Raw genomic sequence first — 18017 nt, forward strand, 5'->3', positions numbered from 1 at the left:
CCCAAGGTATCCACAGGATTCACCAGCAGTTTTCCTGACCTGTCCAAAATACTTGTCATTTCCTTCTTACCTCCCTTTCGAAGACTGCTAATTACATTCCAGAATGGTTTTCCAGCAGCTTGACCCATAGTCTCCAACCTGTTTTCAAAGTCTTCCCAATATTTCTTCTTGGATGCTGCAATTATCTGTTTGGCTTTGTTTCTTTCTTCAACATAACTTTCTCTGTCTACTTGAGTTCTAGTATGTAGCCATTTCTGATACGCCTTCTTTTTCCTTTTACAGGCTGCCTTGACTGTGTCATTCCACCAAGCTGTTTGCTTCATCCTACTTTTACACACTACTGTTCCAAGACATTCTTTAGCCACTTCTAGTACTTGTAATGGTACTTTGACTACCGCGCCTCCGCCAATACAAAGATATAATTTACGATCGCGCACGCAGAAGAGCGCTGCGCCAGTGACCGATTTTTATAAATAATTTTGTTCGTCTTTTTACTTTTTGCGTAGGTTTTTGTTTTCAACAACTAATTGATGACACTCTCTCTCTTGTCTTCATACGAAACACGTGTATTTTTCGGCGATGTGTTGAATGTGCTTTTGGGTGGAAATTAAAATTATATTACAAAGCGAGGTTGTTTCAATAGTGATTCGAGGTGGTTATCACCAAATTTGTAAATTGATCATGACAGTGACAACTTGAAGAAGTTTTCAACAGACGGAGAAAAGTGAAAGACCCAACAGACGGAGAAAAGTGAAAGACGGGTCGTCCTACAAGAGAAATTAGGACGACAGCCATGAAGACTATATTGTAATTAATACTGCGTATCTAACAATATTATAGGGTAAATTTCAATTAGTTTCTGATGCTATTTCCGTACAGTCGCTTTTTGGTAGTGTTGCCGACCCAGTCTGCCATGCACGGTCAAATTACAGCATGATCTCAATCAATAATACGAAGTCCGCCTTATCCGTAACTGAAACCACCAAAATTCAAAACCCAATCAGATTTTCTATTTTATATTTTTCACGGCAGAACCCTGAGAAACAGGAAACACTACAATTGGCGTCCTGGTGACAGGACTTACAATCTCCGGATTTGATACCGGTGCAATTATTATAAATTTTGGACATTTCATCTCATTTTAACCACTTTATAGCATCAGAAAATGAATTTGGACTAAGTCTAATTCATTTCAATTTTAATGTTACGTGCATGAAATTTACAACAATATTGTTTTCCCTGTTATTAATTCGTGTTAATTTTCATTGTCATGCTGAGGAAATTAATTTGGTAAAAAAAATAATAATAATTTGCACGGATGCGAAAGAAAAATTTGGGATTGAAAGCTGTATATTTGACGCTACATTTGCAACATAAGACTGAAGGGAAAAAAAAAATTGGTGAGTACAGAAATTTACATTTTTTCCAGTTTCAAGCAGCCACCTGTACTTCCTTTATTCCGATCCATTTATTTCGCAATTATTTTTTCAAATTGTAGTTAAAATTGATTTACTATTATTGCAAATGATAAGTGAAGAGCATATTCACAATCATTTATTTGTGGCAGGGAAATTTCAGTACCAGTTTAATAATAATTCAATTTCTAATTAAAAATCATATCGAAATATCCATTTCCATAAGCGAAATTTCAGATTTCAACATATCACATTTTAATTTTTTTTTTTTTTTTGCCATTGGAAAATTTTATTTGCAATAAATTACGAAAACCGCAAGATGGACGCTAGACGCGTAGAAATTGTTTCCGTGGACGAGCTTAGTGAAAGTGACACATTGCAAAACATGTCCGACAGTCAAATGAATATGGAACTTAATTGTGAGGATGTTCAAGACATAATTTTACCGGATCGATTAAGACAACAACCCCTATATTTAAACAGATATACAGGCGAATGGAGAGTGAGTACTACGCGACAAAACGCGACATTGACAACGTCAACTTCAGAACCAGACAGCAATCAGACACGAAAAAATGATGAAACTAAGACACAGGACTCTGACATGCTCAACCAGATTCTGAAGTTACTTGCTGACCAAAACAGAAAATTTGACAAAAGATTTGACGCTTTAGAAGAGAAAAATGACAATTTAAAACGTGACATTGGGAAATTTGACACTAAATTTGATGAACTGACGCGGGACATAAAACAAAATTTTGAAAAACAATCGAGACAAATTGCCGACTTGACAGAAATCACCAGTAGTCTTGAAAGGAAATTTACTGACTTATCAGACAAGGTTACGAGACAAGAAAAGGTATTTGTGGAATTCAGTGACGAGACAAAAACTGACTTACAACGATGTAATGAGAAATTGTTAACAGTAGTTTTTGAACAACAGAAAACCAGTACCCAAGTTGACGAATTACGATAGTCACACAATTCCGTAAAAACAAACCAAGAACACTTAGACCTGACGATTACAGACCTTTCAGACAGATTAAATGATGTAACATTGGAGCAGAAATCCTTACAGGAAAAGTTAGAAAAACTTGAAGACAGAGCAGATGTAGCATCTTTGAAGAATGACACAACTCTAGCAGAGAAACTTGTACATGAATGCAAATTATGTGATGATTATTTAGATGAGAAGTTTGAGACAATGACACAGATCATTTTAGATAAGACAAAGGAACAAGTAAAGGGAGAAACAGATAATATTCAAAAAGAGGTACGTAAACTTAAAGAAAATGTAATACCAAGTTTGTCAGTGATACCAAAACCCATAACAGGCAACCAAAACACAAATGAGAATCCGAATAATGCTAGACCCAGCACACAGTCGAAAATAGAATTACCAATGAGTGATACAAATCCCAATGAACCATTTTCAATGCTACCACAAGATCAAAATTGCTATCAGACATTACCACATACTATGCACAGTTTGACACAAAATGCAGGACCCATAATACCATCGGGAATAGCTGATGAAACATTAGTACGACATGGATACTTTCAGACATTTTCATGTGATGAGAAAGACAAAGTGCATCCGATTGTTTTCATCCGCTCTTTTGATGGTATTTTCCCGAGACATTGGTTAGAAGCCGATAAAATTCGATATGTTACAAATTTGTTACGTGGAAGAGCAGCTAAGTGGGGAGCAGCGATGAAAAGACGATGTTTAACATTTGAACAGTTAGAACAAGCATTTCTTGAGGAATTCTGGTCGATCACAGAACAGCAAAGTTTAAAACGAGAAGTGTACAATCCATAAATTTACAACCCGAAGAAAGAGACTTTACGTCAATACTTTGAACGCTACCTAGACAAAACATTATATTGGACAAAACCAGCAGATTTACCAGACGTAATTAGAACACTTAAAAGCCACTTACCATTTCCTTATCGTGATAAATTAGTAGGAGTGTCCGAGGACAACATAAAGAATTTTTTCAGTTATGTTGATGAGATAGATGTTGTTTACAGAGATGAGATCAGGAATTTCAATCAATTGTATCCGATCCATCCAAGCAATTCGCGTACGCACAACAGAAATGACAGAGGCTATTGGAATTTGCCTCCAACACCACAACAAAACACTCAAAGAAACAATACGCACTACACTTGGACAAATCCATTCAATATTAGGAGAAACAACTCGCAGCATTGGCAAGGAAACAGTAATTATTACTATAATGGTTAACCGAACAGTAATTACAATCACAACAATAGCAGTTATATTCAAAATAACAACAACAGAAGAAGGAACCGAAATCATAGAGATCAAAGAAGAGAGGATAACAGGTACCATCCAGAATATTTTCAGAGAAACAACGTACAACAACATTCAAACATGTATTGCAGGAATAACAGTAATGACAATACCAGTTACAGTCATGGACGAAATAATGTATGGGGAAATCACAATGGACCACCGCCACGACACATGCAATACAGCAACCCTCAATTCCTACCTAACGGAACTCCCAATGCGACGCGAGTTAATGTCAACAACCAAACAGCTGATACTTGGGTGACGCGCGACAGAAATGTAAATATTATTGAGTTGGGCAATGAACCCAACCCGCAGCAACAACCGAATTTACCAGAAAACGAACGACGACCGAGCTAAGCGCTCGAGTTACGGTCGATAGGAAGCAGAGCGCAACGGAACCGACGATTTGTTTTCTCTGATATGATGACAGTAAGAAAATAGAAAAAGAATTATATCAGGATGTAGATTTTAATAGTACCAGTAAAACAAAGAAGATTATTCAGGCTATAACACGAGTTACGATTGGTAGTTATGAAGTGGAAGTAATGTTAGATACAGGAGCAGCAGCAAGTGTCATTTCAATGTCCAATGTCCTTATATAATGAACTCAAACAAATAATGAACATACAATACTGCCAGTACACAATTGTCACATTATAAGTGCCACCGGTAACAAATCGAAGAATGTGAAATTTCAAGCGCTAATTAACTTCACATTTTCAAATATACCACTCAATTACAATTTTCTGGTAGTAGACAAATTAGTTATGCATTGCATATTAGGAATTGACTTTTTGAATGAATATCAAGCAATCATAGATTTAGGAAAAGGGAAATGTCATTTAACCGTAAACCAACAACAACTGACAATAGAGTTAACACCGGGTACAAACTTAAACAGTAAACAAGGTAAGTTTGAACAGTTACATTTTGTGTATCCACCAGCAACAAACATATGTGATTAAACTTTTAATGAAGCTGTAGCTAAGGAATTATACCTAATGATTTATATGGAAAATGCACAAAATCTGAATATCTGACAAAGGAACAACAACTTGAATTACTTGAAGTTTTGCAGCAATTTGCTGAGGTATTTGTGGAGAAACCTCGAATTATTAGAGGCTATACTTATGAGATGGATGCTAAACCACACAAAACATACTGTAGAACATATTATAATATTCCTTGGTCAAAGAAACCCGCAGTTTCGAAAGAGATTGAAAAAATGCAAGCTTGGGGTATCATTGAAAGGTCACATTCACCATATTGCAGTCCGATCCTAGCAGTTAATAAAGAGGATGGTAGTGTAAGGTTAGTGCTGGACGCACGAGAAATTGACAAAGTTATAATCCCAATCAACACACGACCTATAAATTTGGAAGAACAACTTTTAAAATTTCATAATGTACAGTATTTAACCAATATCGACCTCCGCTCATCGTTTTGGCAGGTGAACCTCCATAAAAACAGTCGTAAATACACTGCATTTCTATGTGAGGGACGTAGTTATCAATTTTGTGTTCTACCCTTTGGTCTACGAGTGAGCGCTGGAGTATTTATTGAAGCCTTAGATGCTGTTCTTGGACCACGATTGTTATCGCAAATCACAGTTTATGTTGACAACATTGTCATTGCCACCACTACTTGGGAAGAACTTGTTAATCTTTTGAAGCAACTTCTGACTAAATTTTCTGATGCAGGTGTCACTATCAATTTATCAAAGACGAAATTAGGGAGGGGAGACATCAAATTCCTTGGTCACATCACATCAACTGAAGGCATCTATCCAGACTCAAGAAAAATTGATGTAATAAAGAATTTTCCATCCCCACAGAATCGTAAACAACTCAAAGCCTTTCTTGGTCTATCTTCATTCTTTAGGAAATTTGTACCCTACCACCTTTTTAACAGTCCACATCTTCTATCTTTACTCAAAAGAAATAATATTTGGAAATGGACAGAGTTCTGTCAGACAGATTTTGAAGCGATTAAGAATGCTTTAGTTAATGCACCGTTGTTATGTCATCCTGACATGACGTCAGACTTTTGCCTAGTAATAGATGCAAGTTCCTATGGGCTCGGAGCATTTTTATTCCAAATTCATGTAGAAAATGAACAGTCATCAAACCTATAAGTTTTGCTAGCCGCACGCTCACTGAATGCGAAAAGTCATATTCAGTGACCGAGCGCGAAACACTTGCCATAGTATGGGCATTTCGCAAGTTTCGCTACTTTCTATGGGGAAAACGTACTAAGCTTTATACTGATCATCAAGCTCTTTCTTTCCTGCTATCATGCAAGTTATTACATTCACATCTTGTACGCTGGTGTGCATCACTACAAGAATATGATTTTGATATTATATATATAAAAGGAGAATCCAACATTATAGCCGATGCTCTATCTCGTTTGCCACAAGGCCTACAAGAATTTTCAGATGTGACAGAACAAACATCAGATTTCAAAATTTTACTCATGTTTGACGGTACATTTGCACCTTACTACAAAAACATGTGCAGGAAGCTAGCCATATTGCAGGACAATGATCCCAGGTGGATCCACAAAAAGAATAAATTACGTGCAGGAACAGACCCACATCTTGAAAAATATTACACATTACACAAAGAAGTATTATTTCACCGACGAAACCCTGAATCACAGCATTGGTGTGTTTGCTTACCTGAAGCTCATGTCGATGATTTTATTTTATTTACACACAGAACTTGGGGACACTATGGTGTAACCAAATGTACAGATAAGATTATACAATATTGCTATTTTCCAAATTTAAGGCGAAGAGTATTGAGTAATATTAGGAAATGCATCATATGTCAGAAAGCCAAATATTCTAATCACACAAGCATGAATGAATTGCACCCAATCATACCTAAGAGGCCATTACAGCTAATTTCTTTAGATATTGCAGGACCCTATCCACAAGCACGTGGAGGAATGAAATACATCCCTGCTGTGTTAGATGTTTTCACAAAGTATTTAAAATTATATGCTTTACGTTCAGTTACTACCACTGCTATTACCAGACGTCTATTAACAGATTATTTTGTAAGAATAGAAAAACCTGAAGTTATGCTCACGGATAATGCAGCATATTTTACCAGTTTAAAATGGAAGACATTTATTGAAGAACAGAATGTTAAACATATTTTAATTTCAAGATTTCACGCGGCAGGAAACCCAGTAGAAAGAACATTTCGGGAATTTGGACAGTTTATGAGAACACACACACCAGAGAAGCACACAAAATGGGTAGAATACCTGGCACCATTTGAACAAATAGTGAACAATTTAACTCACATTTCTACTGGATACACACCAACTGAATTAATTGTGGATAAAACAGAAAGAAATGAATGGACAGACCCTCTACCTAATTTACAGCAACAACAAATCATGTTAGTTTAGAAGAAAAGGTAAGACAAGCTTACACAACATTATGTGACAAAGCTAAGGAAAGAAAGCAGAAATATGGCAGAGGTGTCAGGAAAGCACAAACATTTCAAGCTGATGAGTTAGTTTTACTAAGAACACATCCTAAACCCACAAAACTGAAACATTTAAACAGGAAATGGCAGATCTTATACTCTGGACCATACCGAATTGCAAATATTCCACACCCTGGCTGTTATTCATTAGAATATCCATTAACACACAAACCCAGAGGTCTACATCCACACAGACATTTGAAAAAATACATTCAGTAAAATGTTAGCTAACGAGAAGAAGATAATGAATTTGATATACAGTTATGATGAGCCCACATTTAAGTTATACAGATACTTACAATCTAATGAATGCAGGTAAGTCTAGAAAGCAATGTGAACCATCCAATAGCTAATTAGATATTTGGTTATAAGAGGAGTTGCTATTGAGGCATATACACATTAGAGGAGGCAGAGAACTGAACAGAATTATTTTCTTTAGGAGGCATGTGATAATAGTAATGTTGATATGAGCGATGTGAGTGACTGAATGAGATGAGTGAATGTAATTTTAGTTTAATAAGAGGATAAATAGTAATATGGAGAGAGGTAAATGGAATATAAGATGAGAAACGGGTATTATTATTATTATTATTATTATTATTATTGAAGTAAAAAAGTAAATGATGATGAATAAGAGAAATATATATATATATATATATATATATATATATATATATATATATATATATATATAAACTCCGCCATTGCCGGTCCCAAGCCTGGATCCTCATCTTACAAGTGATGAGGGAGGAGGAGGGGGAGGAGTAACAACCTCGTAAAAAAAACCTGGGTCCATCTGGCTCCGGATGGTAGCACCCTGTGAGGGCCCCTGCCTAGGGTTATGGGTGAAAACCGGACAACGGTCTCATAGGCGGATGAGGAATTTTTAACTCCCAACGGCTGAGAGAGCGGAGGAACCAAAAATCTATAACTGCAAGCGTCTGTACCCAGATTGGGCGGCTTGTGGGCAGCGTCTGTTCCTCATGTTAGAGGCGGCTGTTTCAAGAAAACCTTCTAACGCTAACAACGTTAGTCGTATTCCTGGTAGGTTACGCAAGTAATCTCCCCAACTTTGAAGATTTTCAACAGTTACAATCTTAACGCATGATGGAAGTGTCTTTCAATAACGAAACTACCCCAGGTGGCCAATCCACCATCGGCAACGACGCAAGCAGACCCATGGATTCTGGGGAGTCTGCAACACCATGCAAATCCAACAAGATTAAACCCAGAAAAATCTTCAACATAGCAACTCTCAACATAAACTCCCTTCTCAAAGTGGGAAAACTTAAGCACCTTACAGACCAGTTACACACGGAAGACATACAAATTGTGGCGCTACAAGAAACTCGCTTCACTGATGAAAACACATTTGAATCAAACAAATTCAGAATATTTCAAGGAAAACCTGGAAAAATTGTAATGAAGAAATGCCCTCAGCTTGGCACAGCTTTTGCTGTAAACACAAAAATTCTGAACTCTGTCGAACATATTTGGTCAACATCATCGAGAACATCTTTCCTCACTTTTCGATGTGCAAATAAAAAATACACATTAATCAATGTTCACGCTCCCACAAATGACAAAAATAATGCTAAAACTAGGGAAGAAACAGATGAATTCTGGGAAAACCTTAAGGACCATATATCAGAAATCCCAGAAAACAATGCAAAAATACTTCTAGGAGATTTTAACGCTCAGATTGGAAAAGAAAAGAAATTCCGCGATATTGTCGGCAACTTTCCCGCACACAAACGAACCAACAAAAATGGAGAAAGGTTAATTATGCTCTGTAAGCAGTTTAAACTCAAGCTAATGTCAACACGTTTTAAACATCTTCCCAGAAAACAAAAAACCTGGGTATCTCCGATAAAGAGTATCGGAGAATTTCAAATAGATCACGTTGCCATCTCCTCCAAATGTGAAAAAGAAATATTGAACACACGTGTCCGAAAATCTCTAAACCTCGGCTCCGATCACTACCTCACGAAAATAAAAACTAAACTGATCCCATAAAACAAACAGAAAAGCAGAAACGGTGAATATAAAAACAGAAATAAATTAAATTTTGATATTACAACCTTAAGTCCAACTCTAACCTCAAGGATTTTCAGAAAAAACTAAAGACATTCTCCCCTTCACAAAACCTCCAAGAATTTCAGAACAACTTGATTGAGGCAACAGAAACAACCTTTCCAAAAAAGAGCAAACCGAGACACCCGTGGTTGGACAGCAACTGTAATGAAGTTCTGCATGAAAGACTTAAAGCCTGGAAAAATTGGAACTCACATAAAACCGAAAACAACTTTGATGAATTTAAGCAAGCCAGAAAGAATGCCTCGAAAACTATTCGCAACACCAAGAGACAATATGAAAAACAACAACTGGACTCAATCGAAGAGAATTTCAAGAAATGCAACATGGCAGCTTGGTACAAAACATTCAACCAGAAACTCCGAGGATACCAGTCCCCTTGCCTAAACCTTATGAGAAATAATAAGACTCTCGCCACCTGTGAAATCCTGGCTGAATATTTTGAGACACTCCTAAACTGCCAAACACCCATCCACACTCTCAGTTTTACGCAACCAGAAACATTACCAACACATTCAACACCTCCGACACGAGAGGAAACCACAAACATAATCAAAAATCTCAAAAAACAGGAAAGCATGTGGAGAAGACACAATTACAGCAGAAATGCTCAAGCTCGGGGGAGAAACATCAGTAGAAGCACTACACAAACAACTTGAACAAGTATGGGAAACCAAGAAAATCCCAAGTCACTGGAAAACTGCCCTAATTCACCCTTTGTTTAAAAAAGGTGACAAAAGGGATGTTAACAACTATCGTGGAATATCGCTTCTCCCAGTCCCATACAAAATTCTATCAAAAGCCCTGCTCAATCGTGTATCACCAATTATAGAGGGAAAACTTGGAGAATATCAAGCTGGCTTCAGACCAGGAAGATCCTGCGCCGAACAAATTTTTAACCTCAAAACAACAATGAACTATTTATCTACAAGGAGCAAGAAATATTTCATAACATTCATTGATTTCAAAAAAGCTTATGACTCAATCGATAGGGACACACTCATCAAAACACTTCGAGAATATGAAATAGATGAAACAACAATCACCATAATCAAAGAAACATTCACAAATACAACATCAAAAGTAAAATTCCAAGGAGAAATTTCACGGCACTTCAAGGTCAAAACCGGCGTCAGACAAGGAGATGCGCTGTCCCCGATACTCTTCAACTGTGTTCTGGATAAAGTCATAGCAGAATGGAGAAAACTCACGCAAAAACATGGAGTTGAGAAAGTCCAAATAGGAGGGAAGTGCTACAAAGCCATTGAAACCAACTGTTTTGCCTTCACTGACGATCTCGCCTGTTTAGCTTACACACAAAAAGACACAATAAAACAAATAGAATTACTTAAAGAAACTGCTGAAAAAGCAGGATTGCAAATTTCATTCGAAAAGACAGAAATCATTACAAATATCAAAAATCCACCAAAGAAAATAACTACGAAATACAGGAAAATACAGGTATCTAAACATTTTAAATATCTTGGTGAACTAAGTCAGCCTGTGGGGTCATTCCATGTCAAATCACCCAGGCCTTGACACCAACCATGTCAGATTTTGATGAAACTTTTTACAATTACTTCTTTTATCATCCTGAAAACACTTGTAAAATTTTTTTGCTCTATCTCGTATAGTTTTTTTTTATAAATTTTTAAAGTTTTTAGATTTGGCGTTGTTTCAGCAGTCGGGAAACGTAACTTAAACGTGTCCTCACAACTAAAAAAATTTGTATGTTAAAGAATACTCAAGATATCAGTACGAAATTTTGGAATAAGTTTGTGTATTATATCTAAATGTCAAAAAAATTACCATAAAGATATATTAAAATCTTCCAAATGAAAAAAAAATTACAAGTAGTTGCTGGGTTTTTTTTTTTTTTGTTTAGTTTTACAAAAACGGCAATATCTAGAGTCTCAGACCTGATAGAAAGCTCAAATTTGTTTTAAAATACTCTTAATTGTATAGGCTATTAGAGAAAAGAAAAATTATGTTGGCTTTTTAACCTGTTCAATAGTTATCTAATTTTTTAAATAATATTAATTATATTCTAAAAATAAAAAGTACCAAGTGACTTAGACACCACAAATAAGTTTTTGTCTTCTTGGAGTAACAATGTATGCTTGGATTTTGTTTTGTTATTCCTGTGTTTTGAAGTAAAAAATTATTACAGTGTTAAATAGTGCTTGGATAGTATTTTATTAAATTTATTCGAACTTTCAGTAAATACTGTTACTTAGTTACAGAGATTCTTTTCCAATATCCTATAAAAGTAACCAGAACAGTAATCAGACCAAAAGTGAAATCAGTATGTCCGATATTGAAACCTGTAACGTAGGGTTATTTAAAAAATCTGACTGTTTCCAAACAACCTACACACCTTCAAAAAAGTTACAACCGGTACCTGAATTGAGTGAGGAAGAAAAAAATTTGATCCACTTACGATCTGGATTTAATCTGTGTGAATTTAAGAATATATGTTCACACCACAGCTACTACTTTTTAAATGTTTTTGAAAAGTATCAAACAACATGTGTAGACCCACTAAAAAAATAATAAGCCCATCAAAAGTCGTTGAGAAGTGTAGGCTTGGATCTTTCTAAACAATTACTGACAAAAAATAGTAGCATAAAACCTGGACAAAAGCTTTGCTCAACATGCCGCAACTTTTGTGAGGAAAAATTAAGAGTTGAAGTCAATGAAAGTGAAACAGATGATGAAGTCATGGTTGAATTAGAATCACTGGAATCCAGAAATGAATCCCTCGTACAAACAAACATTGCTCTTGATAATTTAGGTTTAACACCGATAAAGCTTCATGGCTTGTCAGAACAAAGTAAAGGGTCTTATTTTAAAAGGAAGGTTAGTAGTATTGAAAAGACTGCAAAAAAATGCGGTTTCAAAAGCATTAAAATATGATGCACCAAGTACTGATGATGACGAAGAAGATACAAGAAAGCAAAGGATTTTGATGTAATGATTTCTCTTATGAAAGAGAAGATGTCATCTGTTGGATCTAGAAAAATCCAGATTCTGACCTTGGCTCCAGATTCTTGGAGTCGAAATAAAGTGATGAAAGAATTTAATGTAAGGGAGTACATGGTGCGACAAGCTAGAAAGCTAAAATCTGAAAAGGGTATTTTGGAAACTCCTGGTCCAAAAAAAGGTAAAACTCTTTCTGAAAATACAGTAAGACTTGTAACAGATTTTTATGAAAAGGATGAAAGTTCCAGAGTGCTACCTGGAACAAAAGACAAAGTTCAAAAAAATGTGTACATGCAAAAACGACTCATTTTGTGTAACTTGAGAGAACTCTATTATTCTTTCAAATGGGATAATCCCGAGGTAGAAGTAGGATTTTCAAAATTTTGTTTCTTGAGACCTAAATGGTGTATCCTTGCTGGTGCTGCAGGCACACACACTGTATGTGTATGCAGTATCCACCAGAATGTTAAACTATTATTGGATGCTGTGAAAACTGAAGAATCTTATAAAGACCTAATTAAGATGCTTGTGTGCAACACGGAAAACCAAAACTGCATGCTACATCATTGTGAAAGCTGTTCTGCAAATGCTGCACTAACTGAGTACTTAACTGAAAAACTAAGTGAAGATTATGATTTAGAAAAAGAAATTGTAATCAGTCAGTGGGTTAACACAGACAGGGCAGAAATGATCAAACAGTCTATCAGTGTTGAAGACTACATTTCTTTATTGGTTAGGTCATTGGAAAAGCTCACCCCGCACTCGTTTATAGCAGAATCCCAATCAGCAGCCTTTAAAAGATTGAAAGAAGACCCACCACCCAAAACAGGAATTATTGTGATGGATTTCAGTGAAAATTATTCCTTTGTTATACAAAATGAGATCCAAATTTACCACTGGAATAGAGGTGGTTGTACTCTGCACCCAGTTGGAATTTTCCTAGGAAATGAGGAAAACAATGTTTTTGGTTCCAACCACTGTTTTATTAGTGATGACCAAGAACATGAAACTGGTTTTGTTAACTTTGTACAAAAAGAAATTACAAACTGGCTGTCATTACATCATACTGACATTGACTCAGTTCACTACTTTACAGATGGTTGTGCTGGGCAGTACAAAAATAGAAACAGTTTTAAAAATTTGACTGAACACTTGAGAGACTTTAATTTGAAGGCCCAACACTCTTTTTTTGCAACAAGTCATGGGAAGTGAATTTGTGATGGCCTAGGAGGAACTATTAAAAGAATTTTAAGGAAAGCCAGTCTACAGCTTTCGGATGAAGAACAAATAATGACAGCAATCAATGTGTACAAGTTTTGTGAAAAAAATATTGAAAACATTCATTTTCACTTTATTGAAAAAAAAGAAGCTGATTTGCTACGGTTAAAACTAGAAAAACGTTTTTTCAGCAACCCGAACCATTCCTGGAACAAGAAGTTTTCATAGCTTCAAACCACTTCCAACAAACAACCTTGAAATTAGAAGGACTACAGATAGTGTAAAACCCTCCTTAGTCTTTTCTTTCCATTCTTCTTCTGATTGGGTTCGTGTTGAACCATGCAAATCATGATGGTAACTGGTACTTTGGACAGGTAAAAACAATATTCAATGATGAAGAAGATGCAGAAATTCTATTTCTACATCCTTCAGGACCAGCTGCATCATTTTATTGGCCTGAAAGAGAAGATTCTTGCATAGTGCCTTTGGAGCACATAGTCTGTGTAGTAGACGCACCTCAATCAAGCGGCACTGGAAGAATGTATTACTTCAAAAAAGACTGTATCAAAAGAACTGAAAGCTCTTGGATGTGGAAAAACAGTTTGAATCAGCATTAATGTTTATTAAAAAGACAAAATTACTCAAAAAAATTCAATGTTTCAAGCAATCAGTTGGGTTATACATAAGTGTTGTAAGAACACTATCTTTGTACATAATTCTAATGTAATCTACTATAAATAATAAACATGTTAAAAAGCCATCATTATTTTTGTTTTATCAAGTAGCCTATATGTTTAAGAGTAAATTAAAACAAATTTGAGCATTCTATCAGGTCTGAGACTCTAGATATTGCAATTCTTATAAAACAAAACATCCGTTAAAAAAAGAAAAATATATATATATATGTATTTTTTTCATAGAAAATATTAATATATTTTAATAGTATCATTTTTATCTTCAAATATGTATAATAAATAAACTTGCTGCAAAAATTCATGAAGAGTTTTTAAGATAAGCAATTTTAAAGTTTTGAATACAAATTAAATTTACCATTTCCGAAGGTTCGGAAAACGCAAAACATAAAAACTTTAAAAATTTATAAAAAAAAACTATAAGAGATACAGCAAAAAAAAATTGCAGGTGTTGTCAGGATGGTATTAGAACCATTTGAGCCAAATTTCATGACAATCTAAGGAGGTGGGTGTAAAATTTATTTTTTATTGGGTGATTTGATATGGAATGACCCTGTGGCAAAACGTCATCCAGCCTGCAGGGCTAGAATACAAAAACTAGAGACAGCAACTCACTACTGCAGACAAATGTATTCAAAAAAATGTATATCCAAAAACATTAAACTCAGACACTACCAGACTGTCATTAGACCGTAGATACTATATGCATCAGAAACACTGGCAAATTTTACATACGCAGAACAGATGGAAAATAGTGAAAGAAGAATTGTGAGGACAATTCTTGGACACAGGAAAATAACAGATGATCAAGGTAAGCCTGTATACAGACTAAAAAGCAACAAAGAAGTGTATACAAAGTGCAGCAAAATTACAGACGAAATTAGAAAAAGAAGATGCTCCTTTTATGCTCACATCATGAGGATGAACCCGAATAGGCTTACAGAACAAATATTTTCGTACATCGCAAATCTAAAAAATATAAATTTATGTTTTATCAACACAGAAAGAGATCTAAAAGAAATAGACATAGATCAGGAAACAATATTTAACAGAAACCTTTTTAGAAAAAAACTGAATTCATTCACGGGTTTCGGTGTGAAAATTAAGAAGACTTGTGGAACTAAATGGTCTGAAGAGAGAAAAGCCGCCTTCAGCGCAAGAATGAAAGAAGTGTGGACTGAGAGAAAGAAGACTTCCCAGAAGCGCAAGAAATAACTGTTTTCATGGTCTTTAACAGCCAAATTTGTATAATAATAATAATAATATATATAAAACATGCTGAGGAATAAGTATGTTATTTCGTGAAGAATGAATAATGGATGAGTAATTGAGAATACGTTGAGAGGAGAGAAACTAGATTTGAACGCTATATCACATGTACTCATGGAATACAGAATGAAAGTAGTGGAAAGAACATTATTTATTGAAAGATTGGTATGCCTGAGATAATAACATATGTGATGTCTTATATATTCTTATAACTACAGGTGAAAGTATAGATTTATGTGGAAAGAATTATTTACAGCAGCCACTGTTGGAAATATACCAGAAGATTTAAATCTATAACACTTTAACACTAAACTAATGGGAACTTGTAATGAAATTTTTGGAGTTATGTAGGCTTGACACTTCAGATTGGAAGAATTATTTAAGAGAACATATTTAGCAGTCATCTAATGACATAATTAAAGCTCATCTACTGTACTGAACTAATGCACCATTATATAGAAAGGAGTAAACAAAACATCAGTCCTCTGTTGTGGCTCATACTCTCATCCCTCCCTTAGAAAAATTTATACATGATGATGAAATATTTCACATTATATAATTTGTGATTATCTGACAGTATGGAGAGATATACACACATATTTATTTATGAATAGAATTTTACAGGTACCACAAGGTAAATACAGAATGGATATACAGCATGGAACACAGCAGCAATTATCTAAGAAGATTTATTTATTTATTTATTAAGTACAACATTTATTTATATTGCTTGATACTCATGAAAGGAAGAAGATGATCTAAACAAACATTATAAGAACATGATTGACTTGAACACTATATATATATATATATATACACACTTACCATACTGATGTACATACTTGTAGGATCCTAACATATTTAGAGGGGCACCACTCTTAGAAACGGTAATAGAAGAGTACCACTCTTAAAAACAGCAATAGTGGGGACACCACACTTAGAAACGGTATTAGGTATAGGAACTTTTACATTATATTAAGTTAACATGTATTTTATTTATCATATTTTATTTTGTGAAGTCCACTGTAGGAGATGACTTTACTAGTATTTACGAAGTAGTTAGCAACCATCCCATGAACCTATCCTCCTACAGAGGGCTGTCTTGAAGCTTGAAGCATGTGTAAATTTTATTCCAGGAGGCAAGATGAATTTTAAATTGAATATTCTAGCGAGTTGCCACAATTATCTTCAAATCTTGCAAGTGTAACGAAAAAAAAAAGGAATGAAAGAAAAAAGAATGAGCTACCAAATAAAATGTATATTTCAATCTGAAGGTAATTCACATGTCAGCACAATGATATTGAATGTAACGTAAAAATTTACTATATTTATCATTTAATTCTGTATATGTACTATATGACAACAATGTAACTATCTCATGTAATGATTAATTGTAAATATTTGTATACCTGTTTATGTACTTACTATATCAAGAAATGTATTTTAAGGAGATGTTAATGAACTGCAAAGGACTTGTGCATATAGCACATGATTCATATAAATGGAACTGAAAATGAAAAGAAGAAACCAACGTGATGGAACACTGGTCAAGAAATATTTACGTAGTGCCAATATGTCTTGAAGTGTATGGTGTAGTGGAAGCCGGCAGGTCTTCAGGCTGGTGTAAAAGACAAGCTCATCACCTGTCGTAGGCAGTGAGGTGTTTCATGTGCCCTAATTGACCATTTATACCCCGGTAGACGCCATCAAAATCCGACTGCTGGAGATCACAATTTCGTGTTGACACATTGAACAAACTTTGGATTTTCTTCAAGTCACACGCAAGAGATCCAGGCAGTACACACACACTCAGAATCCGATACTACGTTTAAAGACATTGGAGCAATATAATAGAAACATTTATTGTTCGAATTAAATCCATTGTAAACACGAATCATGTGAACAGAATTCAAACGCTGTGCTAAGCAACGATAATACGCTGCAATTCAAAGACATTAATGTTACGACTCCTAAAGAAGATACACACCGAAAAGACTGTATATAAAGACTGATAAGCAAAGAGCATTATGCTCAGAAATATTTTTTGTAATATGTAAATTTCTTATTTTCTCATATATATATGTATCTATGTAAATTTTCTATACTGCCACGCTCGCTTGGGGAGCGTGTCAGTAGAGGAGGCATTGTAATGGTACTTTGAATACCGCGCCTCCGCCAATACAAAGATATAATTTACGATCGCGCACGCAGAAGAGCGCTGCACCAGCGACCGATTTTTATAAATAATTTTGTTCGTCTCTTTACTTTTTGCGTAGGTTTTTGTTTTTAACAACTAATTGATGACACTCTCTCTCTTGTCTTACACGAAAGACGTGTATTTTTCGGCGATGTGTTGAATGTGTTTTTGGGTGGAAATTAAAATTATATTACAAAGCGAGGTTGTTTCAATAGTGATTCGAGGTGGTTATCGCCAAATTTGTAAATTGATCATGACAGTGACAACTTGAAGAAGCTTTCAACAAACGGAGAAAAGTGAAAGACGGGTCGTCCTACAAGAGAA

At 35.1% G+C, this 18017-nt stretch overlaps 2 protein-coding genes and 1 long non-coding RNA gene across 5 annotated transcripts in view; 1 reads left to right on the forward strand and 2 right to left on the reverse strand.

Annotated features, from left to right (window-relative positions):
* The window catches only part of LOC126213500 (putative sodium-dependent multivitamin transporter), a 616831-nt gene extending 599422 nt beyond the window's left edge, over positions 1 to 17409 (reverse strand). Inside the window, exon 1 of the mRNA XM_049941337.1 lies at positions 17140 to 17409. The gene's annotated coding sequence lies outside the window, so the exon portion shown is untranslated. The remainder of the gene's footprint in view (positions 1 to 17139) is intronic.
* Positions 1 to 18017, forward strand: part of LOC126213506 (uncharacterized) — a 394607-nt gene that overhangs the window by 173499 nt on the left and 203091 nt on the right. The window lies entirely within an intron of this gene.
* LOC126213498 (putative sodium-dependent multivitamin transporter) overlaps positions 1 to 18017 on the reverse strand; it is a 1462669-nt gene that overhangs the window by 36796 nt on the left and 1407856 nt on the right. The window lies entirely within an intron of this gene.

This window comes from Schistocerca nitens, chromosome 11 (genome assembly GCF_023898315.1).
Source record: "Schistocerca nitens isolate TAMUIC-IGC-003100 chromosome 11, iqSchNite1.1, whole genome shotgun sequence".
Classification (NCBI taxonomy): Eukaryota; Metazoa; Arthropoda; class Insecta; order Orthoptera; family Acrididae; genus Schistocerca; species Schistocerca nitens.